At 46.3% G+C, this 27,379-nt stretch overlaps 1 pseudogene; it reads right to left on the reverse strand.

Moving 5' to 3' along the window:
* Positions 1 to 21,198: 21,198 nt before the first annotated feature.
* On the reverse strand, positions 21,199 to 27,376 carry LOC127316294 (cation/calcium exchanger 1-like; annotated as a pseudogene).
* Between the last annotated feature and the right edge of the window lie 3 nt (positions 27,377 to 27,379).

Genomic DNA, 27,379 nt, shown 5'->3' on the forward strand with positions numbered 1-27,379 from the left:
CAGGTGTCCTTTTCCTCTTACGCTTCTCTGGAGAAGCCGCAGGAGGAAGGGAACTTGTGTGGGAGGAGCCAGAAGCTTGTACTGACTCCGAAATTTTGTCAGAGGAACCCGCACTCTTTTCAGATTCTATGGGTTCACTCTCGCAGACAGAAGTTTCTTGAGATTCATCGGTGACGATGGCTCGCTCGGATACATCTCCACCTTCGGGGAGTGGAGGAAGAGAAGAAAGAGTTTGATGGTTCTGCATAATGAAAAGGCAAGTCAATATAATAAAATTATCAAGCCAAATAGAATAATAATATAATTTGAGGAAAAAACACTTACAGCTGGAAGGGCATGGGCACCACTAAATGGTTCCATGCGACAGGAGGAAGGAACATCACTTTTCTTGCTCAGTGAAGCGGCACACTTTCTTTTCCAAGTCCTTCAAGGGGAGATCTTCGGAAATCCGGGCAGCGTCACCAGCACCGAATATAGCCAGAGGGGAATCGCGCGAGCTTGAAGAGGTTGTACTCGAATCCGCAGGAAGTGCGCAATAATTAGCACACCCGATAGTTCTTTCCCTTGAGTGTTCTGCAACACTTGGATCCGAGCAACCAGGGACTCGGTGGCCGCAATTTCCTCGGCTGTGGCCTCTGCATCCCAAGATTTGCGCCTCAGAATGTCTTCCGACAAGTCGAAAGGGGCAAGACCGTATTCCTGAGTGTACTTGACGTATAACCATTTCTTGCGCCAGCCTTGGACGGAGTCGAAAAACTTCAAATTAAAATGACCAGCTTCCGGCCGCACACAGATAGAGACACCACCTACATTGTAGATGTCGTTCTTCGAGTTGTTCTAGCGGAGATAGAAAATGCGCTTCCATAGGCCCAGTGGGGGTGGATGCCAAGGAAGCACTCGCACAAGGTGATAAAGATAAATATGTGGAGGATAGAGTTGGGGGTCAGTTGATGAAGCTGAATCCCATAAATGAAAAGAAGCCCATGAATGAATTCATGGACTGGAATGGATAATCCACGGACAAGAAAGTCAGTGAAAATTACCCAGAAGCCTTCAGGAGGATGGGGGATACTTTCTGATACGGTTTGTTTGCTCGATCTTTCACGGTGCACCTCCTTAATCCAATGGATCTGATAATTCTTCCAATCACATGACACTACTAGAAAAAGGCTTACCGCCGGCGACCTGAAAAGGCTTACCGCCGGCGCCTTCGGATTCGCCGATGATCACCTAGCCGGTGGTAAGCACTTACCGCCGGCGTTCTCAAATTCGCCAGTGGTAACTGGCCGTTACTGCCGGCGTTTTCCCTACTCCCATAGTCATTCGCCAGCGGTATCAGTTTTTGCAAATAAAAAAAAACATGGCGAGCGGCGCATCTGCAGCGCCAGGCTGTGTAAAAGTTTACAACCAGGAACTAATCCGACCAGAGGTAGTACAAGTTTACATCAAGGACCCTGAAAATAAAAACAAAAGCGATCAAGTCCCATCTCCTGGCTCCCGATCTGGATCCCGCCGCCGCACGCCACCGTCCCGCTCTACAACGACGACGGCCATCTCCTTCACGGGTCCCACCAGAGTCAATCACCGGTGGTTGACCACGGCGGCCTGGCGCCGGCGGCGAGCGGAGCGGGCGCTCCCGGCCACGCCTGGACGCGCGACCAGGTGTGTTGGACGCGCGCCGACGTGGTGAGTCGAGGTTGGTGGCGCTGCACGAAGGAGGTCGCCGGAGCAGCCGTGCCGGCGAGCAGCGCGGCAGCCGGGCACGGGTGCGCGATGCTAGGGCGAACCAGAGGGGGAGGGGAAGCTCGTAGGGGCGCAGGGGAACCGGCAGCTCACCGGGATCCCGAGGAGCAGCTCAGAGAGGCCGGAGGGCGTCGCGGCGGCCACGGCGAGCTCGGCCAGCCGCGGAGAAGAAGGAGGCGATGGCGGCGATTCCGGGCGCTCCCGCTCGATTCCTTCGACAAGGAGGTCGAGGACGATGAGGCGGAGCCGGTGGGACGCGCGGCGGGGCTCGGGGATGCCGGTAGCGGCAGGGCACAGCGGCGGCCGGAGCTAGGCTAGGGTTTTGCGCACAGAGAATTAGGGGAAGAGAAAAAGAGAATAGGGGAGAGGGAAGAGCGACGCCCAGGGAGGAGAGTGGGGGCGTGGGAGTTGGAAGGGGCCGGGTGGTTTTTGGCCAAATACCCCCGGCGTTTTCAGTCCTGACTCGCCCGTCGCTGGCGGTATTGGAAAGTCCATCTGCATGCTCTCGGCCCAAATTACCCCCGGCGGTTTCAGTTCTGACTCGCCGGCGATAAGGGGCCTATCCCCGGCATCCCTAAACCAACTCGCCGGAGGTAACTTACCGCTGGCATCTTCGAATCGAGAGCGCCGGCGGTAAGAAGTGCGGCTATAAGCTAATTCCTAGTAGTGTGAGCGATACACGCAACCTGAAGATGGGGAACGCCAATCCTGCGAGAAACTCGACGATGAACGACAAACCTCGCGCCTGGATAGACACGCCAAGCTCGACAACCCTCGACAATTCGAGGACCTTCTACCACACACGATAACTCTTGAAAGATTCAAGAACTCTCACGCCTTTATTGATGGATAACTGGAAGAACGTCCGATACGCCATCACACACGCCGATCCCAATGGGACGGTGATAATATTAACTTTAAGTTCTACATTATTCTGAATAAACTCCAAGCTAACCCTAACCCTAGCCGCACCACCTCCTTATATGAGGGGAAAGGTGGCCGGCCAGCCCCTATTGGACTGGGGCGCCCCACTATGGGCCTAGCCCTAGTTGGATTGGATAGGCCCAAACCCAATAGACACACTAATAACCCTAAGTGGCCCACCACATGACCTAGCTACATTATTCCCTAATAATACTACGATACAATACTGGTACAACCTTAGACTTAATCATCGTATCAAGGGCTTTCCTAGTGTACCAAGCTTCCTGGATGTCCTCATCACTTTCATCCCCTGGCATCTGCATTGCTTCATCCTTGAGAAGCCCATCTTCTTGAGCATGCGGTGGTCATGAGAAGATATTTTGGATCTCTCCCATCCGGAAATCTTCTCCTTCTCCACGCGGTCAGAGGTACCGTCGACGATGTTCTTGGTGCGTTTGGTCCGGGGAGCCATGGCGACGGAGCGGCAAAACGGAAAAGGAAAGGAGAAGCTGGGCGCAGGAGGTGCTCAAGGAGAATGGGAACTAGGGCAATGGTAGAAGCAAATGAGATGTGCGGCAGAGCGAAGGGGAAAAATGAGTCCCAGGATAAATCTTTATAACCTGGAAGACGAAGTGGTTCAACCATTGGATGTACGCGGGTCAATCTTGAGCCATACACGTGGCAGCATGGTAAAAATATTTTATAGTTTATTTTGAAAACAAGGAAATTACTTCGAGCGTGCCGATTGAATAAATCTTCGAGTTGCCAGAACAATATATAGTAAGAAGTGAAAATCGGGAGCCTATGTCTAGCTGCAAGCACCTGTCCATATGCTTGAGGCTACTCTTATCAGAAGTATTGATAAGATGACATATTGATAATGAAAATATAGAGTTGATTAAATAGCAAAAGTTGAGTCTACACCCAAGTGAACACTCGGCTGTAGCCTCGGGAGCTACTCCCATCGGAAGCGCTGGTCGAGCACCCGATTAAATATGGAAGTAAAAGGAAAGAAAAATGACAAGACAATATAGAATGAAGCCGAAGAATTTTTTTACGTACATCTTCGAGTTACATATAACCATAGTTATAAAAACCGGACCGGTGATCGAACCGGTGAGGTCGTCGGTTCAGGTTTTCACTGGTTGGACCACTGATTGACCGGTTCACCGGTTCACTGTCGGTTTCTTAGATAGAAAGTAAATATACTTTTACTTAGAAATAATGCATTAATTAAATAATTATTTGTTTAAAACAATTTAGACTTGCAATTTGCCATAATAATCCACATAATGATATAAAAGAGTAGTAAGCTGCTGACCAACAACTTGTTAACGTTTGGCGTGTCCAAGACTAATATCCTACCAGGCGTCCAACTAAAATCTACAACAGCCAATTATATGCATTTTTCCAACTTTTCCACGCTGCCTATATACGTATACGAAGTTTGCATGCAATGCAGGCCGGCAGAAAGCCCATACATATACTGCAACGTTGAACTTTCATTGACGCCTTATAGATCATATATAAAACAAGTATATCTCTAATTATAACATCAAGTAACACCAGCCTAGCTGGTCAACACTCCCGGTAAGACCCTGGGATCCGTCCTGTGTGATGTGGCATCGCACACGAATGCGCTCTCCCACTTTATCCACATCAATAGATGTGAAGACAAATCCCGACGGACGCGTTGGGTACTCGATAAAATAAGCTGGAATTTGATTCGCGGTAAGTCCTGAAGCGACACGTACCAAATTACACCAGTATTCTAGGTTCGAGTCCAGGGACTTGAGCTTGAAGTAGGTTTACGCGGGTTTGTCACGAGAGCAATTAACTGGTACTTGATCCGTCAGATGAACCAACCTCATTTACAATTAACTGGTACTTGATCCGTCAGATGAACCAACCTCATTTACCATTATCCCTGTAAAGTTTTTGAATGTAACTCGAAAGTTTTATTAAACAGATGCATGGTGGAGATTTCACTCGACTCTACGACTCAAGTAAAATCTCAGGGGCTATGACATAGGTATGCCTACCAGCCATGTCGAATAAGTACCCTAGGTCCACAGGAAAGCAGGAAGCACATGGACTCGAAGCTTTAGATGCCCAGAAGGTTGGAAGCTTTCGGATTAGGAAAATAGAGTTACTATAGGAAATTTGTTTCAATATAAGAAAGGTCAAACGCAGCCGACATTTTGTAACTTGTACGACACGGAAAAACCTCGACTTCGCCTCCTATATAAAGGGAAGCCGAGGGAGAAAGAAAGGATCGAAAATCATTGTAACCTAGGCACCGTAATATTGAGTTGACCACCTTCGAGATCTACTTGCCCTCTACTTCTTATGAAACCCTACAATACGTAGGCATTGACGAGTTAATCCCTCGTCATCGGCAGGTTCATCATGTGATGGATGTGAAATACGCCATTTTCCTCACGTTTAAACCCTTTGTTGAGACAAGAAATTGACTAAACATCTCTCTAAATGTGCATTAATGAAGATTTATTGCAAAGATGTGAAATCCCTTATCTTATTGTGTGATGTGTATGAAATCATATTTTAAGGCAAATGGACCTGCAATTACTGAAGATAATCTCGTCGCAATTGCAGTAAAGTCAACTAGGGTCGAAAAGTAAGTTCTAGGAGCAATAGCAGACACTGGTACGGGCAAGCACCGCCCTTACAGTCCGCCCGTACTAGGTACCGGAGGATCCTAAGGTCAAACCCTATAACTTTCATGAAGGGAGCCATTCCAGAAAGGGATCCATTCATCGCCAAACAGAGCCGCCATCCACCAGATCCATCTGCAACTTATCGAAGGAGATCCACCACCATAGTTCATCCATCTCCTCTCTAATCCCCTCCATAGTCATAGCCATCATCTTGTAATATATATCTCATTGAGAATTGGCGACCATTGTAAGAATATTTGATTTCAATCTAAGTAGTTACAACAATGATTTCTATCTTTGATCTTGTTATTATGCGTGAGTAGTCCTCACGGGCTCCGAGTTGAAGTGAATCCTGGCAACTTTTATGTGCATCTAATCATATGGGAGTGCATAGTTTAAAAAACTGGACAGTCGGTTTATCCGGTTGGATGGTGATAAAAAACCATTATTTTTAGTTAAAACTTAAGCAAACTTGTAAGAAAATGACCATAAAATTCATATACAGAGTATATTTCAATATGCAATAAAAAACATTGTGGGTCCAAGTGGTATTGGGTATTATGTGGTGCTATTTCTCCCTAGCTGAAGGTCTAGAGTTTGATTCCTCTCGCGACATATTTTTTTAACTATTTTTTTTTCTTTTTTGGCCGATGCCTCTTAAAAGCCGGTGATGCCGTCGGTTCGGGTTTTTTCCAGTCGAACCACCAAACCGGTTCAATTTTTAAAACTATGGTTTTGTGTAGAGATTGAATAGGAGCTATACTATTTTGTATCTTGGTCTCTTTGCCTCGATCCAAGGACTTGCAGGTACCTAGGCCTCTCTGTATCAATGAAGGGAAGAGGTGAGATGAGTAGAGAACGTCGTGCTACCTCGAAACGCCAGTGACATAAAGGGGAAATGATGGTAAACATTTAATGATTTGCTTGGGAGAAACAACAATACCATCTATCTTAATGCTTTGGTCTGTTTTACTTCATAACGGTTTTTACTCGTAGTTGTGGGGGCAACGGTTCGATCAAGAGGCTATTGTCACATCTGGTTTTAGGGGTAATAGTATTTACGGATGTGCTGCTCAAAGATCTCCTATCACTATTTTATTTACTACACAATATTGTGCTTCATCTATATCTTGATCCCATATTTATGCATAGCTGCATGAGAATCCTTGACCCTGGACTATTATCATCCATTGAATACAACATCAAACAAAGTAAAATGGAAAGGTCCGATAAATGTAAGATAAAACTAAATAGCAAGTCTTCTAGAAGTTTTCTCAAAACAACTTAGCAGTGTTTCTTAAGGTTTGATTAAACCTAGGTCTTCTAGGGAAAAAAATTATAATACTACAATCCATAATCCAGATCGAAGGTATCAACCCTTTTTTGGTGTCGTTGCCGAGGAAGAAATTTCTCTATTCCGATAAGGTTACTAGAGACCTTGTTAGTTAGTTTTATTTTTGTTTTAGTTTTACTTATTTTCATTAGTTTACTTTCTGTTATCTATTTGAAAGCCTAAAAAATTAGTTACTTGTTCTTTTGTTTGTCTTAATAAAATATACCAAAAAGATAGGAACCATGGCACAAAAGAAGCTTGGGGAATATGCTATTCACAATGATGATTTTATTCGTGCACCTATTACCCAACCCGCCGTCATGGCGGATAACACTAAAATTAAGCCTAATGTTTCAAGCTTGGTTCAGCAGAATCAGTTTGGAGGCTTAGCCGCTGAGGACTCAGGTATGCATTTGAATACATTTAATGAGATATGCGACATGACGCACATACAAGATATTGACTCCGATGCGGTTAAACTTTGCTTGTTTCCTTTTTCATTGAGAGGAAAAGAAAAAGACTGGTTGCTAGCTTTGCGTGAGGGCACTATATCTTCATGGGAGGAATGTACTAATATTTTCATGACTAAGTCCCTCCAGCTAAGACTATGCAACTATGATCTAATATTACATGTTTTCGACAAGAAGGCCGTGAGACACTAGCGCTTTCTTGGGAAAGGATGAAGGAAGCCGCTGTGAGCTATCCAAGCCATGGCATGGAGGATTGGTTAATTCTCCACCTATTTTATCCTTAACCCAACGTCAAAATCCGTGCTTGATACTGCAGAAGGAGGCACATTAATGAGAAAACAAGTAGATGTTGCTAGAAGACTTCTAGATGACATGCAAAACAACCATGCCCAATGGCATGTTGAAAGATCCTCTTGAAGAAAGATGAACTCAGTCACTGAAGGGAGAGATGAAGAGCTTACTTCAAAGGTAGATGAGCTTTTAAATATTCTAAAGGGTTAGAAAAATACCCAAGTTATTGCCATCACCAAATACAATGTTGAGGAAGTAGATTTTATAGCTCGTAATCTATATAACCCTACATGAAAGATTCAAAATTTTGGCTCAAATTTTCAAAAGCAATATAATAATCCTGCAGGAGTTCTAAACAATAACAATAATTGTAGTAGAGCAAGCAATGGTGATGTCTCAATTGAAAATACTTTTAAGAATTTTATGCATGCTCAAACTGCACAAAATCATACCCTTACAAAAATCACGGAGCACCGTAACACTGTTAGGAAATTTATGTAACCAAACTATTGCTCTTAAAAATGATGTTCAAGCTCGATGCTCCATCTCCCGATTATACCGTGGAAGACCTCATGAAGATGATAACCGTCAAGAATCCCGATATTGAAAAAGATAATTATACCTTATACCGGCAATTTACTCACAAAGTAGCATGCAAGGTACGTGAGTTAGAACTACAATATAAGAAGCTATCTGAAAAACTCCCAGCAAAGTTCGATGATATTTTTGAGCCCAATATTAAAATATATATTGGAGCTAATGAGATTCCTGCACTTTATGATGTTTGTGCAAGTGTTTCAACTATTCGAAAATGCCTATTTGATAAATTAAACTTAGGACTATTTGAAACAACTGAGCCAAGACTTCACTTCGAGGATTCAACTTATAAACAAGTTGTAGGAGTTAAAGAAAACATTGTGGTAGAAATTAAAGGGTGTCGTGTTCTTATTGATCTTGTTATTGTGGATATGCCTAAAGATCCTACGTATCCTATAATCTTAGGAAGGTCATTTCTTAGAACTATTAAAATCTAATACTTTTGCATGAAGGGCATGTGAGAATTGGGTTACCATCTAAGGAACTGTTGCGGTCAAAACCCACCGGCGAGCAGCGACGGGCAACACAGTAGAGCCGGGAACAACTTAGGGCTGCGGCTGGCCCTGGTCCCTCCGAGCGACGGCCCGCAAAGCATCTGGTACACACGTCCGATGCTGATGCAAGGGTGTGCCACCTGACCTATACCTGGTCAGGAAGGTGATGGAGATGCCTCGCTTAGTTTCCTGCATGGCATACACGTAAACATTAAATACGAGCCTCGATCGGCTCTCAGGTTATCCTGTGAATCGGCTCAAGGAGCCGATCCACCCATGATTCGTACGAGGTGCACGAATATATGGTGGTCCTGCTTGATCAAGATAAAGCTAATGCGATCTACGACGATTTAGGGTTTTCACCGCATAATCGGATCATCCTACTCACGATTGGGCCTCGCGGCCACGCACGGTGATCGTAAGCCGATCCTAGACAAGGCCTAAAAACCAACACGAGGTTGATCCCCGGAACATCCTGTCTAGGACTAGCAAACGACACCCTGCGTGCCGCTGGATCCTCCAACCCTTTGTAAGGCCTAACTATTGCAGATATTAAACTAATCCTTGAAGAACAAGGAGCAACCGTAACAGATCGGATCTACTAAATAATAATCAAGCGGGGTACCGCCCCCACACCTAAGATAGGTGTGAGGGCGGCTAGATATGCAAGGGTTGCACTACGATAGCATATGATACGAAGAACAATGCTAACCCTAACATATCTAAGATAACTACGTTGCTCGCCATCAAAAAGGCTTCAGTACGAGCAACGCATGAACAACATAAAGCTTGTGCTGCCTAGATCGCAAGATGCAATCTAGGCAGCATGATGCTTACCGGTAGAAACCCTCGAGACGAAGGAGTTGGCGATGCGCCGAGATTGATTTGTGGTTGAACGTTGGTTGTTGTTTATTCCATAAACCCTAGATACATATTTATAGTCCAGGGGACTTTCTAACGTGGGAATAATCCCCACCGTGCACGAGACAAATTCTAACTAACCGACACGTACCCTACTATATTACAGATACACGGGCCAACTAGCCCAAACTTAGCATATAAAGGCCGATTCACGTATTTCTTCAGTATATAATCTTCAAATCCATCTTGATCGCGGCCCACCTCTGACTCGGTCAAATTCTGGTGATAACACATGCCCCCCTGGTTTTGGAACTGATAATTCCAAAATCACTCTGCTTTTCCTTCGTCGGGTCATGTCGTGGCAGAACCGTCGCAGTATCCTTCATCATGATGCCTTGCCTTCTCAACTTCTCCGCGTGACCTGGCAGTTTTTTTTCTTTTAGGCACCACTTCCTCGGAAACTGCTGTGGCATTGAATTTCCACTATATCCGCTTTTATTTAACCGCTCCGCACAGTTTACCTCCGCATCCCCTCCGCATTAGCACTCCCAAAAGCCCTCCTGCGCCACCATGTCTTCTTCCTCCTCTGCTTCATCGGATCTTTCCACCCAGTCCTCTTCCTCTCGCGAGCCGACGCCGGATCCGAACCCGGCGGAAGTCCACGCGGCCAACACCCGCCGCGCCATTGAGGCCGGGGAGGATCATCGTCGCTCTCCTCCTCCGTTTCCCCGTCGGCGAGGAAGCGGAGGTCGCTCTCTCCATCTGGTCAGAGGACGACAAGTCCCTGACCGATGGGGAGAGCGACCTCCGCTTCCTCGCCGACGGGGAAACGGAGGAGGAGAGCGACGATGATCGCTTCTCCTGCGACGACTTCACCTCCCCTGAGGAGGAGGAGGAGGAGACGGAGGAGGAGGAGGAGGAGGACGACACCCCCTCCGACGAGCCGCCGGCCAAGCGGTTCTGCCCCTGGCCGGGGAACCTCAGCGACCCGGCGGCGGCAGCGACGATGCCGACGAGAGCATGAGGACAAAGAAAGCCCGGTAGGCGGCCACTGGAGCAGCGACGACGAGCCCGCCGGGAGTAGCGCCGACAGCGGCGATGATGGCGATGACGAGGGCAGTGACGGCCCGTAGATAGGACTTCTAGCATAGGACCAGTAGTAGTAGATGGGGCAATGTACCCCCTAGTATTTTCTTTTGAGAGCAATCAGCTCTTTATGTAAGAAATCCTGCTTATCAATGAAGAACTTCTCCTAATTTGATTTTGCCGATTTCCTTTGAGCTTAAATTAGCCGATTCCCCTTTATACTGACCTTGCCGATTTGTCCCCTTAGCCAATGCTTCATGAGCCGATAGCAACACATCGGCCCTTTAAAATCCATCCTTCGATTCTTCAACTGATGATCCTAAGATCTGGTGGATAATGTGGAATCTTCAAGAGAGCCCTTAAATTTCTCCCACCAGTTTCAGCGATCCTCTTCTGCCTGCACTCATCATTTTGTGAAGAAGGTTGCCACGAAGGATGAGCCGATGACATATCAATCGGCTCCTAAACAGAGCATCTACCGGGCCAGCTGCCCCCCGAGCCTCAACCAAGGCGAGAACACTGACGAGGATGCATAGATCAGACCAAAGGTTTGGAACTCAGATAATTCTGAGGTAGCCACCTTGCCGAGTCAGCCGCTCTCGACCCCATCGATTGCCTCTTCCCCTGTTGAACCGATGTTGTACGCCAACATTGAACTCTGATAGTACCGTTGCAATCGGCTCATTGCAGCTAAGGAAGCTCCCATTGTTTGCCCCCTCGAGGAAGCAGAAGGCCCCACAGCTGAACTGGACTCGGTGAAGATTCGTGCTTTACTGGCCCCTCGAGGTGTAAATTTTTTTACTGGCCGATTTTTTCTATCGGTCCCCAATGTTTCACTGCACACAGGTTCATCTGCACCTGTTCATCTGATTAGATGCCCCCTGAGCCGAAGCTGACAGGTGACTGCAGATATCGGCTCTGTAGTCTAGCCCAGGCACCGTATTCGCACGTCGGTTTTTGGTAGGACTAATGTTGATTTTCCCTGGCTCATCAACCGACGTAAACCGCCACCCAGTAGATCGACGTTGCATGTAAGCAGAACATATGGTGAAGATGATTTTGGCCGATTGCTGGAATCGGCCTCCATATTGATTGAAGCGCTCAATGAAGGTTTCGTAATTTTCCTTCATAGATTTTTGGGGCCGATCACAAAGATCAGCCTCGCCACGTTTGCTCATTGGTCTGCTCCAGTTACATGGTCAGGCCAGTGGACAAGACCATCCCAACCTCATCCTTCGTCATGTCGATGCGCTCGCTATCGTCCACCTTGAGTGCATCGTGTAATCTTGGAGCACTAAGCTCCGTCGGAAGGACGAGCACCATGTTTGTGCCAGCCGATGTATCATCATCAGCTTTCCTCTGCTTGGGGCGCCACTCCATTTTCCGTGGACGACCCTCTTCATCTAGGGTTCGCTGAACTTTCGCAGCCAGATCAGGTCGCGCCTTCCTTAGCGTATGCAGGTATAACCTTTCGGCTTCCTCCAAGCCACGTAATCGCTGAACCCTGTGCTTTTGGGAACGGCTGAGCCCGTCAGGGCACCACCTTGGCCGGTGGTACCTGTCTTCTTCTTCTTCTTCTTCTTCTTCTTCTTCTCCCTCGTCTTCTGAATCCTCGAGATCTTCCAAACGAGGGGACTCAGCGCGTTTGCTTTGTGTTGGGAGAGGCCCTAGACGTTTGAACACGGACACGTTGGCTGCCTCCTTCTTCTTCTGGTTGCATTCTAGGAAATTGCCGATTGTAGGCAATCGGCTCATTCCTGAGTCCCAGCAGTGTCTGAAGAAGGGGCAGTCCCAATGCCTATCCTCGTCGCCTTGCTCCCTTGTCTTTTCCTTGGCACGGCGCTCGCACTCCTCCTCATCGCGATCATGCCGACGATGTCTTCTGGCTTCTCTAGCCAGACGATCTCTTTCATCATCATCGCTGGATCGTCGGCGTTGGTCATACTGACTCACATACTTGTTGAGGAGGTGATCAAAGAGGGGTCGCTGATATCTTATGTTCTTCACTTCTCCCTCTGTGACGTAGCGCTTGCCATCATGACGGAGCCGATCGCGTGGAGCGGCCTCCTCTGTGTCCTTGCTACGAGAGCAGTTGCCCTCGTCTCCATCCTTGCCAGAGTGGTGCCCAGGTCCTACCATGTTGATACTGAACGAGGATCCTGGCTGGCAACCTTCAGGGTAAGTGCATTCCACCAAGTTAACGGCGGGGAAGGGGTGAGTGTCGACCTTCATGGCGTACTGGTTGAAAATCAGACGTCCTTGTTCTATCGCCATTTGTATCTGCTGACGCCACACCCTGCAGTCGTTGGTGGCATGGGAGACCGAGTTATGCCATTTGCAGTATGGCTTTCCATTCAGGTCCTGAACCGTGGGGAATTTGAGACCTTCGGGTATCTTCAACTGCTTCTCCTTGAGCAGGAGGTCGAAGATTTGCTCAGTTTTGGTCACGTCAAAATCAACCCCCCTGGGCGGGCCTGGTGGCTTTACCCATTTGCAGGACACGGGGGTTGCCCCCCGAGTCCATTCAGCCACTACTACCTCTTGATCTCCCGCAGAAACTTCGTCTTCATCTGCCTCGACCAGGACCACTTGGCGCTTGAATTTGTCCTGGTACAAGTCCGGGTGGCGCTGTTCATATGCCGACAGTTTCTGAACCATGTGCGCCAGTGAAGGGTAGTCTGCTTGAGAGGCCATGTCCTTGATTTGTGATGCAAGGCCCACCACTGCCAACTCGACTGCTTCCTTTTCAGTCACACGAACCGAATAACATCGGTTCCTAAGATTTCTGAAGCGCTGGATGTATTCTGCCACAGTTTCTCCACGCTTCTGACGTATTTGTGCTAGATCGGCAAGGCCAGACTCGGAAGCTTCTGAGTGGTACTGCATATGGAACTGTTCTTCCAACTGCTTCCAAGTCCGGATCGAGTCTGGTGGCAACGAAGTGTACCACCCGAAAGCCGATCCCGTGAGGGACTGTGCGAAGAACCTCACGCGTAGTGGATCCGACGCTGAGGCCGTTCCTAGCTGTGCCAAATATCGGCTCACATGCTCGATGGAGCTGGAACCATCTGATCCACTGAACTTGGAGAAGTCAGGGAGCCGATACTTGGGTGGTAGCGGGACCAACTCGTATTCATCGGGGTACGGCTTGGAATAGCCGATTGCCCTCCTTTTCGGCACCATGCCGAACTGGTCTCTCAGGATCGTACTGATCTGATCCGCGGTGCTGGCTGCAGGAGTCGAACTCTGAAGATTCACCGGGGTGGCGTACTTAGCCAGCCATGCTTGCTTTTCCAGCTCTGAGCCAACTGCAGGAGCTGGGCTCTGGAGGTTCGTCGGGGTGGCGTACTTAGTTAGCCACGTTTGCTTCTCAAGATCTGTCGCTGACGCTCCTCCTGTTTTCCCAGAAGTCCCTGATGTTGCGGCCTGGTTTGTGAGCGCCCAGCTACCGCAGTCTGGCACATATGTGCACATGTACCCGTGAGGGATCTCCTTAGGCGCCTCATGCAAAAACTGACAGTCGCTAGGGTCACCACCGATCTTGTAGACGACGAATGCCGGTGAATTCGGCACTTCTGGTGCTGCCAACGCAAATGGCAGCGGTGGACGGGACTGGAGTGGCAACTCTCCTTGATGTGTCCCGAGAGATGGTCCTGACGGCGAGTACTGATGCCTCATGATCTCCTGGATCACCCGAAGAGCAACACGCTCCAAAGTGTTCACCAGGTTCTCAGAGTGGCGGTGTAGCGAGTGAACCACCATGTAGTTGATCTCCTGCCGCAGGGACCTGGTGTGTTCTTCTGACGGGGCAGAGAGGTCTATCCCATCGAGTGCACCGTTAGGCGAGAACCCCTTCCACCTGATGCCATGTGAACGGGTTCTGTGAAAAGAGCCGATGAGATCGGCCTCGAGGATCGCTTTGACCTCGTCATACTTCTTCTTGAGCTCGTCGGTCAGATCCTCGTACGTGACTGGCGTGCCGTCCGCCATCTCAGATGTAGATGGCGATGTGGTTGATGACGAAGCTTGTCCCACCGGGCGTGCCAGAATGTGTTGCGGTCAAAACCCACCGGCGAGCAGCGACGGGCAACACAGTAGAGCCGGGAACAACTAAGGGCTGCGGCTGGCCCTGGTCCCTCCGAGCGACAGCCCGCAAAGCCTCTGGTACACACGTCCGATGCTGATGCAAGGGCATGCCACCTGACCTATACCTGGTCAGGAAGGTGATGGAGATGCCTCGCTTAGTTTCCTGCATGGCATACACGTAAACATTAAATACGAGCCTCGATCGGCTCTCAGGTTATCCTGTGAATCAGCTCAAGGAGCCGATCCACCCATGATTCATACGAGGTGCACGAATATATGGTGGTCCTGCTTGATCAAGATAAAGCTAATGCGATCTACGACGATTTAGGGTTTTCACCGCATAATCGGATCATCCTACTCACGATTAGGCCTCGCGGCCACGCACGGTGATCGTAAGCCGATCCTAGACAAGGCCTAAAAACCAACACGAGGTTGATCCCCGGAACATCCTGTCTAGGACTAGCAAACGACACCCTGCGTGCCGCTGGATCCTCCAACCCTTTGTAAGGCCTAACTATTGCAGATATTAAACTAATCCTTGAAGAACGAGGAGCAACCGTAACGGATCGGATCTACTAAATAATGATCAAGCGGGGTGCTGCCCCCACACCTAAGATAGGTGTGAGGGCGGCTAGATATGCAAGGGTTGCACTACGATAGCATATGATACGAAGAACAATGCTAACCCTAACATATCTAAGATAACTACGTTTCTCGCCATCAAAAAGGCTTCAGTACGAGCAACGCATGAACAACATAAAGCTTGTGCTGCCTAGATCGCAAGATGCGATCTAGGCAGCATGATGCTTACCGGTAGAAACCCTCGAGACGAAGGAGTTGGCGATGCGCCGAGATTGATTTGTGGTTGAACGTTGGTTGTTGTTTATTTCATAAACCCTAGATACATATTTATAGTCCGTAGACTTTCTAACGTGGGAATAATCCCAACCGTGCACGAGGCAAACTCTAACTAACCGACACGTATCCTACTATGTTACAGATACACGGGCTAACTAGCCCAAACTTTGCATATAAAGGCCGATTCACGTATTTCTTCCATGTATATTCTTCAAGTCCATCTTGATCGCGGCCCACCTCTGACTCGGTCAAATTCTGGTGATAACAGGAACTATTTGCAGTTGACTTCCCTAGAAAGAAAAGGCAAGCCTGGTGAAGAAGGTGAAGGAGATATGCCCTAGAGGCAATAATAAAGTGGTTATTATTTATATCTTTATGTTTATGATAAATGTTTATATATCATGCTATAATTGTATTAACCGAAACATTAGTACATGTGTGATATGTAGACAACAAGAAGTCCCTAGTATGCCTCTTAAACTAGCTTGTTGATTAATGGATGATTAGTTTCATAATCATGAACATTGGATGTTATTAATAACAAGGTTATATCATTGTATGAATGATGTAATGGACACACCCAATTAAGCGTAGCATAAGATCTCGTCATTAAGTTATTTGCTATAAGCTTTCGATACATAGTTACCTAGTCCTTATGACCATGAGATCATATTAATCACTTATACCGGAAAGGTACTTTGATTACACCAAACACCACTGCGTAAATGGGTGGCTATAAAGGTGGGATTAAGTATCCGGAAAGTATGAGTTGAAGCATATGGATCAACAGTGGGATTTGTCCATCCCGATGACGGATAGATATACTCTGGGCCCTCTCGGTGGAATGTCGTCTAATGTCTTGCAAGCATATGAATAAGTTCATAAGAGACCACATACCACGGTACGAGTAAAGAGTACTTGTCAGGAGACGAGGTTGAACAAGGTATAAAGTGATACCGAAGATCAAACCTCGGACAAGTAAAATATCGCGTGACAAAGGGAATTGGTATTATATATGAATGGTTCATTCGATCACTAAAGTCATCGTTGAATATGTGGGAGCCATTATGGATCTCCAGATCCCGCTATTGGTTATTGGTCGGAGTGAGTACTCAACCATGTCCGCATAGTTCACGAACCGTAGGGTGACACACTTAAAGTTGGATGTTGAAATGGTAGAAATTGAATATGGAATGGAGTTCGAATATTTGTTCGGAGTCCCGGATGAGATCCCGGACATCACGAGGAGTTCCGGAATGGTCCGGAGAATAAGATTCATATATAGGATGTCATTTTATGTGAATTAAAATGTCGCGGAAGGTTCTATGGAAGGTTCTAGAAGGTTCTAGAAAAGTCCGGAAGAAACCACCAAGGAAGGTGGAGTCCACATGGGACTCCACCTCCGTGGCCGGCCAACCCTAGTGGGGGAGGAGTCCCAAGTGGACTCCCCCTTAGGGGGCCGGCCACCCCCCCATATGGGAGGTGGAAATCCCACCTTTGGTGGGAGTCCTAGCTTGGCTAGGTTTCCCCCTCTTATGGGAAGTTTTTGGTTCGGGTCTTATTCGAAGACTTGGAGACCAACTCTTGGGAATCCACCTATATAATGAGGGGCCAAGGGAGGGGGCCGGCCACCCCAAGACCACAAGCTGGCCGCCCCCCTTGAAGTGGCCGGCCACCCCCTCCCAAACCCTAGCCGCCCCCCTCTCCTCCATATCTCCCGCATAGCTTAGCGAAGCTCCGCCGGACTTCTCCACCGCCACCGACACCACGCCGTCGTGCTGTCGGATTCAAGAGGAGCTACTACTTCCGCTGCCCGCTGGAATGGGGAGGTGGACGTCGTCTTCATCAACAACCGAACGTGTGACCGAGTACGGAGGTGCTGCCCGTTCGTGGCGCCGGAACCGATCGTGATCAAGATCTTCTACGCGCTTTTGCAAGTGGCAAGTGAACGTCTACCGCAGCAACAAGAGCCTCCTCTTGTAGGCTTTGGAATCTCTTCAAGGGTGAGACTCGATAATCCCCTCGTTGCTACCGTCTTCTAGATTGCATCTTGGCTTGGATTTCGTGTTCGCGGTAGGAAATTTTTTTTTTCTATGCAACGTTATCCTACAGTGGTATCAGAGCCGTGTCTATGCATAGATGGTTGCACGAGTAGAACACAATGGTTTGTGGGCGTTGATGCTTTTGTTATCTTTAGTTGAGTACTTTGCATCTTTGTGGCATAGTGGGATGAAGCGGCTCGGGCTAACTTTACATGACCGCGTTCATCAGATTTGCTCCACGCTCGACATGCAACTTGTATTGCATAAGTGGCTTTGCGGGTGTCTGTCTCTCCTACTATAGTGAAGATTCAATTTATTCTTCTATCGACAACACTAGTATCACCGTTGTGGTTCATGTTCGTAGGTAGATTGGATCTTACTCGAAAACCCTAAACCACGTAAAATATGCAAACCAAATTAGAGAACGTCTAACTTGTTTTTGCAGGGTTTGGTGATGTGATATGGCCATAATGTGATGATGACTATGTATGAGATGATCATTATTGTATTGTGGCAACCGGCAGGAGCCTTATGGTTGTCTTTAAATTTCATGTTGAGTAGTATTTCAAAGTAGTTGTAATAGTTGCTACATGAGGTGAACAATCATGAAGACGGCACCATGGACCTTGACGCTACGCCGACGATGATGGAGATCATGCCCGAAGATGATGGAGATCATGTCCGTGCTTTGGAGATGAAGATCAAAAGCGCAAAGACAAAAGGGCCATATCATATCACATATGAACTGCATGTGATGTTAATCCTTTATGCATCTTATTTTGCTTAGATCGCGACGGTAGCATTATAAGATGATCCCTCACATTAATATCAAGATAATAAAGTGTTCTCCCCTCGTATGCACCGTTGTACAGTTCGTCGTTTCGAAGCATCTCGTGATGATCGGATGTGATAGACTCAACGTTCACATACAACGGGTGTAAGCAATGTTGCACATGCGGAATACTTGGGTTTGCTTGACGAGCCTAGCATGTACAGACATGGCCTCGGGACAACGGAAACCGAAAGGTTGAACATGAGTCATATGGATGATATGATCAACATGTTGATGTTCACCATTGAAGCTACATCATCTCACGTGATGATCGGTTTTGGTGTAGTGGATTTGGATCATGTACCACTTAACAACTATGAGGGATGTTGTATTAAGTGGGAGTTCATTAGTAATTAGATTAAAACATGAACTAATTATCATAAACATAGTCTGAGTAGTATTTTGTATTAATTTTGTAGTATTGGCATCCGTTTACTACTATGCGCCAATCTTGTTATTGAGATAGAAATACTGTTAAAATCTGACAAGAAACTTTATGGTTTGGTACCGTATTGTTAAAGAATCAAGAAATGATTAAGTCCTATTGCAAACTTTTAGTAAACCTCACATTGTTGATTCAAAGAGCTATGGTTTCAATTAGTACCTAAAGTTATCTTGTCTCCGTGAAACTTGAAGTTCAAATCTGTTTGAAAAGTAAGGAGCTGAAAATTTTGTTTTCAGAAATAATCAAGGTATGAGATATATGTGATATCTAAGACCTTATTGCAAGATGATAGAATATAATTTGGTGAGACTACATAAACTCATAAATTTTATGGGAATGTACGAAGGTTGAAGACGCAAGGCGTCCCAATTCTCCAACTATTGGGGCACTAACGATATTCGCATATCCATGAAGTGATCATCCTTAGTATGCACCGTTGCTAAGACTCGTCGTTTTGAAGCATCACGTGATGATCGGGTGTGATAGATTCTACGTGTGCATACAACGGGTGCAAGCCAGATTTGCACATGCGAATACTGAGGTTAAACTTTACGAGCCTAGCATGTACAGACATGGTCTCGGAAAGTCGTCATGAATTGATGGATAAAATTATGAGTGAAATTGTTCATCATATTACAAAGTTACTAATAGTGAAATCTGCAACACTTGTCATATGATGATCAACTTCAAAGTAAGAACCTCAAGGTTATTGGTATTTGACCAACAAACCTAGAAGTTATTGAAGGTGAAGTGTTTTCTGAATAATGAGGAAAGCTAAAAGAGAAACTACAAAAGATATTTTGGCAGAAAGAAAAGAGAAGACTAGAAAGTCTAGCTCAGGTGTATATACATTATATACATGTTATTGTTGTATTCCTAGTTTGGTCACACAAATTCTTGGGTATTAGTACCATATTGGTTGGTATGAAATGTCATACAAAACAACGCAATACAAGAATACAATGGCCTAAGTGACTGACAAGGAATATGATAGGAATGCACTTCTGGAACAAAAATAAAGTGTTATTATGTTCGTCGTTGGCATTCTATCTAGCCCTTACAATTTATAATAAAGAACTTAATAATTGTTATTTTGCTCTAGTCAAATGAAAACAATGAGTTGTTCAAATTATGACATTACTCCATGTACGATGGATAAGTTATTATAAATCTTAATGGTGAAACACACATACATAATACTGACGCTAAAATGCCATAAGGCAAATGATTTGAATTCCACTTATTTGTGGAACCGCCATTTAGGTCATATTAGAGAGGAATGCATGAAGGAACTCCATGCAAATGGATTTTTGGAGTCATTCGATTTTTGAATCGTTTGGCGCTTGCAAATCTTTTCTAAAGAGAATGACTAAAATACCGTTCATAGGCCAAGAGTTGAACGGGCAACTAACTTAGTGAAAACATACATGATGATGTATGTGGTTCACTGGACATAGTTGTGTGCGGGAGATTCTTCTACTTCATGAAAACTTTCAACAATGAATTGAGTATATATATGTGAATATATTCAATAAGGAAGAAGTTTGAAATATTTGAATGGATTCAAATAAATTTCAGCATGAAGTGGAAATCATCGTAATAGAAAAGTCAAATATCTATGATTGGATCATGGTGAAAATATTTGAATTACGAGTTTTAGCGAACATCTAAGAGAGTTATGAAATTGTTCTACAACTCACATTTCTTGGAGTATCATAATGATGATATAGTATCCGAGATATGTATCCAAACCTTGTTGGATTAATGATGAGATAAAATATTATGACGCCATTGTATTTTTGTGGATTATGCTTTAGTGACTACCGCTTTTACACTGAATAGAGCATCATCATGATCCATTGAAATGACACCATACAAGTTATGGTATGGGTATAAACCCTAATAGTCTTTTCTTTAAATTTTGGTCTAAGAATTTACAACCAAAATCGGATGAATGTCTTTGTTGGTTATCCCAGAGATTTAAATTGGGAATTCTTCCCACAAGACAAAGACAAAAGTGTTTATCAATGTTTCTTATTTCCGAGAAATTGTTTCTAGTGAAGTTTTTGAGTGGGAGGACAATATAATTTGAGAGAGTGGATTCTGTGACCGGGTGTATACGTGAGCACGCGCCCGTTGCCATTGGATTTGCTTTAAGATTCTCACTTTATGGGGAGATGTTAGCGGGCATCACACGGCGTCGAATCTACTTAGTTGACCACGCGAAGTGAGCTGAGCTGCTACCGCTAGAGGACATCATAGTTCAGAGTTTTTTAGTGCTTTCTGTGCTGGTTTGGATCATCTCTTGGAACGAAAGCTCCCCAACGAAATCAGCCGAATAAAGCTAATTAGTATCTCCTGGAGCTATATGCTAATAAATAAAATCTCCGTAACCATTCAGTACTTCCGAATAATCAACTACTAAATAATAAAAAGGGAAACGAGTTGGGATAGAGTGCTAGACGGATGAACAAATCGAGTTTGTCTGGAGTACGGAACAAAGCGCCGAAACTGCTTCATGGATCGAACCGGCGAACAGGAACGCCACCGTCTCGTACACCGCCCCGTCCGCCGGGATCGTGAAGGGCGCCGGGTACTGCGCGCCCGCCGCCAGCGTGAGCGACAGCCCGAGCCCCACCACCGTGTTGAAGAGCGGGCCGGCGTAGCAGGCCGACACGGCCGTCTGCGCGCCGCCGGGCCCGCCGTGCGTGGCCATGGCGACGTTGGAGACCAGGTCCCCAGCGAGTCCCCCCACGCCAGCACCGTGACGCCCAGCACGCCGAGTCCACGCCCACCATGTACCCGATGGCCACCAGCAGCGCCACCAGCTCCGCGCCGGCGTGTAGGCCCACAAAGACGCTCATCGGGAACCCCGCGGCCAGCCACGGCACGCGGTGACACCGGCTGCGGGCGCGGAGCCGGCATCCGTGGTGGACGCGGCGAGGGCCGCCGGGAGGAGGCCCGGGGAAGGCGCCGGGCGAGCAGGATGCCGACGCCGTGGCCGTGGTCGAGCGAGGCCGCCGCGGCGCTGCGCGAGGTGAAGGTCGTGGCGACGAGGACCGGCGCCAGCACGGCGGAGGCCACGGCGTAGGGCTTGCGCCAGCGGTGCCCCGCGATGTCCGGGATGGTCAGGCGCCGCGGGAGGTAGAGCGGCATGGTGAGCGCGTGCAGGACGCGTTGAAGACGCGATTTTTTCGCCGGGTCCGTCGGCTTCGCGGAGTGGGACGGCAGGGTGGGGGCGTCGCCGTCGAGGAGGAGCGGCTCGGCGAGGTCCGGCTTGCCCGCGCCGGCGTCGGCGTAGCACTGGGAGGTCCAGACGAGGACGACGTAGGTGGCATAGAGGGAGACGAAGGCCGCGGCGACCCAGACGGTGACCATGCCGGTGGCGAGGACGGCCACGAGGAAGCAGAGCGCGAAGAAGAGGAAGCAGAGGTCGCGGACGAACCCGCTCAGCTCCACCACGGCCCCGCCTTCGCCGCCGCGGGAGGTAGAAGAGGACGAGGAGCCAGAGCAGGAAGGCCGCGTACCCGCTGGCCGCCGGCGCGGCGCCGAAGCCGCAGTAGAAGAGGCGGAGGTAGTCGATGTACCCCGCCGGCGCGCACGGCGTGTGCGACAGGATGTAGGCGCACTTGGCCTCCGCGCCGTCGAGGGCCTCCAGGTCCTCGCAGTTGCCCGGCTCGTTCTTGCCGGAGGAAGGGGACGTGGACGGGGGCGCGGTCGACGTCAACTTGAGGACGTGATTTGTGGCGGGGGAGGAGTGGTGGCGAGAGGTTGCGGCGAGGAGGAGGAGGAGGAGGAAGAGCAGGAAGCAGATGCAGGGGCATGCGTTGGTCGATGGAAGACTGAAGCTCTTCTTTTTCTTTTGTGAAACAGTTTTTTAGTGGTAGTATATCACCTCACGGAGGGACTAACGCCGTTAGACACGTGTCAACTTCTGAGCGCGTGCTCACGTATACACCCGGTCACCAGGCTTCATCCGTATAATTTGATAAGGTTTATGAACCTGAGCATAATGATCAGAGTAGCGCAGCATCGGAATTGGTTTCGGAAGCGGCCACAACGATCATGGCTCCCATGACTACAAAGTGTTTTAGCCATGGAGATCGAAGTACATATTGAACCTTGTAGGTATGGTTTACTTTGTGATCAAATAAATGATTTGTGGACAAAGGATTGATTTTGAACAATCATAAACCAACTACAAACAAAGAAGTTATGATGGGCCCTAACTCCGTTAAAATGGCTATACACCATGAAATCCAAGATAGATGAATACTTTTTGAAAGTAAATGGATCTATGAAAAGATATGGACTTGGATGAAATATCCTTGAAGAAGCTCAACTTGTCGAAAAGTTGTTTACGACAAAGTTCAAAGAGTTGACTACGATAAGATTAGATCTTCCGTAGCAATGCTTATAGTCTATGTGGATTATTCTAGTAATCACTACATATTTCTTTTATGAGATCTGTTAGTAGGATGGCAAAATACATAGCTTATCAGAAGTATGTATTAAAAGGTGTATACAAGATACAACCAAGAGTTTTGCTGATCCGTGGAATACTAGATAGATATACAAACTTCAATTTGATGAAGTGAGTATCGCGGAGTTGGAATCTTCACCAGATGAAATAATCAAAGAGTTTTTGATTTCATCAGAGATGATGAAGAGGCTTGCATTCGCAAGAAATTAAGTGGGAGCGCTAAAGACATATTTATAATACTTTATGTAGATGACATATAGTTGGTTATAAATGATGTAATTATATACTTGATTAAAAGGTTTCATTGAGAAATTAATTTCAATGAAAGGATATGGACTGAAACATATCTAGTGTCAAGATCTATAAAGATAGATTGAAACACATAAATAAGTTTAAGTCAAAGTACATAGAATAGATATTGAAATAGTTCAATATAGAAATATTAAGAAAATATTCTTGTCATGTTAAAGTTTTAACAAGACTTGAGTGAATCTGACACTCAATGAGTAAAAACACATGAGTGATTATAGATCACGAATAATATGTACACAATCAGATATCATGTGCTATAAAGTGTTATGAGCATTTACCAGAATGATTCATATGATGATCATTGGACAACAGTAAGAATATCCTTGAGTACTTTAGAAGAACTAAGGATATATATATTTTTTTTTGTATGAAGAAATGACAAACAAATCGTTGTAAGGTGTTACACCAATATTGTTTTTGTCACATATAAAATATAATTTCAATCTCAAATTAGACTAAGTGTTGTTTAAAAGGTAGCACAATGAGCTAGAAGTTGTCTATGCTAGATTTAGAAGAGTTCTAAATATTGTGATGGATTCTACAAACGAAGGCAGAGTATGTCATTGTTTTGACAAATGACTGAGGATGTTGAGTCAAGAAGTTCTTTGAGAACTTGGTGTAGTTCCGATAGTGTCAGAACTGTGAAGCTATATTGTATGTGACAATATTAGTGACATATTTCAGACCGCGGAATTAAGGTTCCACCAGAAGATCAAACATATTTAATGCCAACTCATTTGGAAATGAGTGATGCGTTGAGACGCAAATGAATTACAAAATACATACGTTTCTGAGCGTGTCAGATCCGTTGACTAAAACCTCTCCCGTGAGCAAAACATGATAAAGCACCAGAAGGCCAAGGTGTTATATCTTTACAAATGTAAACTAGATTATTGACTCTAGTGCAAGTGGGAGACTGAAGGAGATATGCCCTAGAGGCAATAATAAAGTGGTTATTATTTATATCTTTATGTTTATGATAAATGTTTATATATCATGCTATAATTGTATTAACCGAAACATTAGTACATGTGTGATATGTAGACAACAAGAAGTCCCTAGTATGCCTCTTAAACTAGCTTGTTGATTAATGGATGATTAGTTTCATAATCATGAACATTGGATGTTATTAATAACAAGGTTATATCATTGTATGAATGATGTAATGGACACACCCAATTAAGCGTAGCATAAGATCTCGTCATTAAGTTATTTGCTATAAGCTTTCGATACATAGTTACCTAGTCCTTATGACCATGAGATCATATTAATCACTTATACCGGAAAGGTACTTTGATTACACCAAACACCACTGCGTAAATGGGTGGCTATAAAGGTGGGATTAAGTATCCGGAAAGTATGAGTTGAAGCATATGGATCAACAGTGGGATTTGTCCATCCCGATGACGGATAGATATACTCTGGGCCCTCTCGGTGGAATGTCGTCTAATGTCTTGCAAGCATATGAATAAGTTCATAAGAGACCACATACCACGGTACGAGTAAAGAGTACTTGTCAGGAGACGAGGTTGAACAAGGTATAAAGTGATACCGAAGATCAAACCTCGGACAGGTAAAATATCGCGTGACAAAGGGAATTGGTATTATATGTGAATGGTTCATTCGATCACTAAAGTCATCGTTGAATATGTGGGAGCCATTATGGATCTCCAGATCCCGCTATTGGTTATTGGTCGGAGTGAGTACTCAACCATGTCCGCATAGTTCACGAACCGTAGGGTGACACACTTAAAGTTGGATGTTGAAATGGTAGAAATTGAATATGGAATGGAGTTCGAATATTTGTTCGGAGTCCCGGATGAGATCCCAGACATCACGAGGAGTTCCGGAATGGTCCGGAGAATAAGATTCATATATAGGATGTCATTTTATGTGAATTAAAATGTCGCGGAAGGTTCTATGGAAGGTTCTAGAAGGTTCTAGAAAAGTCCGGAAGAAACCACCAAGGAAGGTGGAGTCCACATGGGACTCCACCTCCGTGGCCGGCCAACCCTAGTGGGGGAGGAGTCCCAAGTGGACTCCCCCTTAGGGGGCCGGCCACCCCCCCATATGGGAGGTGGAAATCCCACCTTTGGTGGGAGTCCTAGCTTGGCTAGGTTTCCCCCTCTTATGGGAAGTTTTTGGTTCGGGTCTTATTCGAAGACTTGGAGACCAACTCTTGGGAATCCACCTATATAATGAGGGGCCAAGGGAGGGGGCCGGCCACCCCAAGACCACAAGCTGGGCGCCCCCCTTGAAGTGGCCGGCCACCCCCTCCCAAACCCTAGCCGCCCCCCTCTCCTCCATATCTCCCGCGTAGCTTAGCGAAGCTCCGCCGGACTTCTCCACCGCCACCGACACCACGCCGTCGTGCTGTCGGATTCAAGAGGAGCTACTACTTCCGCTGCCCGCTGGAATGGGGAGGTGGACGTCGTCTTCATCAACAACCGAACGTGTGACCGAGTACGGAGGTGCTGCCCGTTCGTGGCGCCGGAACCGATCGTGATCAAGATCTTCTACGCGCTTTTGCAAGTGGCAAGTGAACGTCTACCGTAGCAACAAGAGCCTCCTCTTGTAGGCTTTGGAATCTCTTCAAGGGTGAGACTCGATAATCCCCTCGTTGCTACCGTCTTCTAGATTGCATCTTGGCTTGGATTTCGTGTTCGCGGTAGGAAATTTTTTGTTTTCTATGCAACGTTATCCTACAGAAGGGGTCATTACTTTGAAAGCTAATTACTTTGGAGTAGGTGTTACACTTCCAAAATTAAAATGATCACCATTTGGGTCAACCTAATTGACCTTAACTAGAAGTGCTCCATGGGAGGCAACCCATGTTTAATAAAGTTTTTACTTGTTGTAGTTTTGTTTAGTTTCATTTTTGTTTTTGTTTCTTTTAATAAAGAGTGTCCATGAGATCCTTTGAAAAAGAGGAGGAGAAATAGGTGTCTATCCCTTTTGATTTAATATACTAACACATGGGCATTCTATATACTGCTGCTTTTCCTTAATCATTTTAGAGGTAATGTGCAAAGTCCTGTGGAAAAGATGCAAAAGAAATATTTTGTTTTGTAGGTTACAGTGAAAATAGCGACTACCAGTACAGTGGGACACATCCGTACCGCGCGCCTGTACCACCTCATTTCATGTTGATGATAATTCCCAACTTTATGTTGCCGACTACAGACGAAAGAACAACCACCTGTACGGGGGGATTCGGTCGCACCACCCGCTCGCACCAACCTCGACAAAAGTTGCAAATTTTCAGAAAAGATACAGCAAAATAGCGACCACCCATACGGGGGATATAACCGTACCGCACGCCCGTACCGAGTGTGCCGCCACGGATCAACCCCGATCGTGCAACAACATTGCCCAGTATGGGCGGGCTGCGCCCATACCGCCCACCCGTACGGACCGTCGGTTCACGATTTAAGCCCAGGGAAGAGGTAAACCTAAGCCTAAAACACACATATTCTCTCTCTTATTCCTTCCAACTCAAAACCAACTCCACTGGATCTTCGATTATGTTCATTTTTTATTCGATTCCTCACACTCAATCGATCTAAGGTATGTTTTTCCTCCTATTCCCAACTTATTTTTAGAAAATCCGTACTCCAGCTCTTGCCATATCAATCTAGACTTATGTCTTATTTTGAACTTAATCATCTTAGTGGGAATGTTAGACTTTAATTTTTGAGGAGATTCTTTTGTAGTATGTGTTGACGATCATTCCATGCTTATTTCGATCAGATCAAATTTTATTTAGTGGAAGTTTTAATTATTGAAGGAACTTAATTAGTGTTAATTTTTAGATGAATACGAGGATCCGCGCACGCGCCATGGC

The sequence above is a fragment of the Lolium perenne genome, chromosome 7, assembly GCF_019359855.2.
Source record: "Lolium perenne isolate Kyuss_39 chromosome 7, Kyuss_2.0, whole genome shotgun sequence".
NCBI lineage: Eukaryota > Viridiplantae > Streptophyta > Magnoliopsida > Poales > Poaceae > Lolium > Lolium perenne.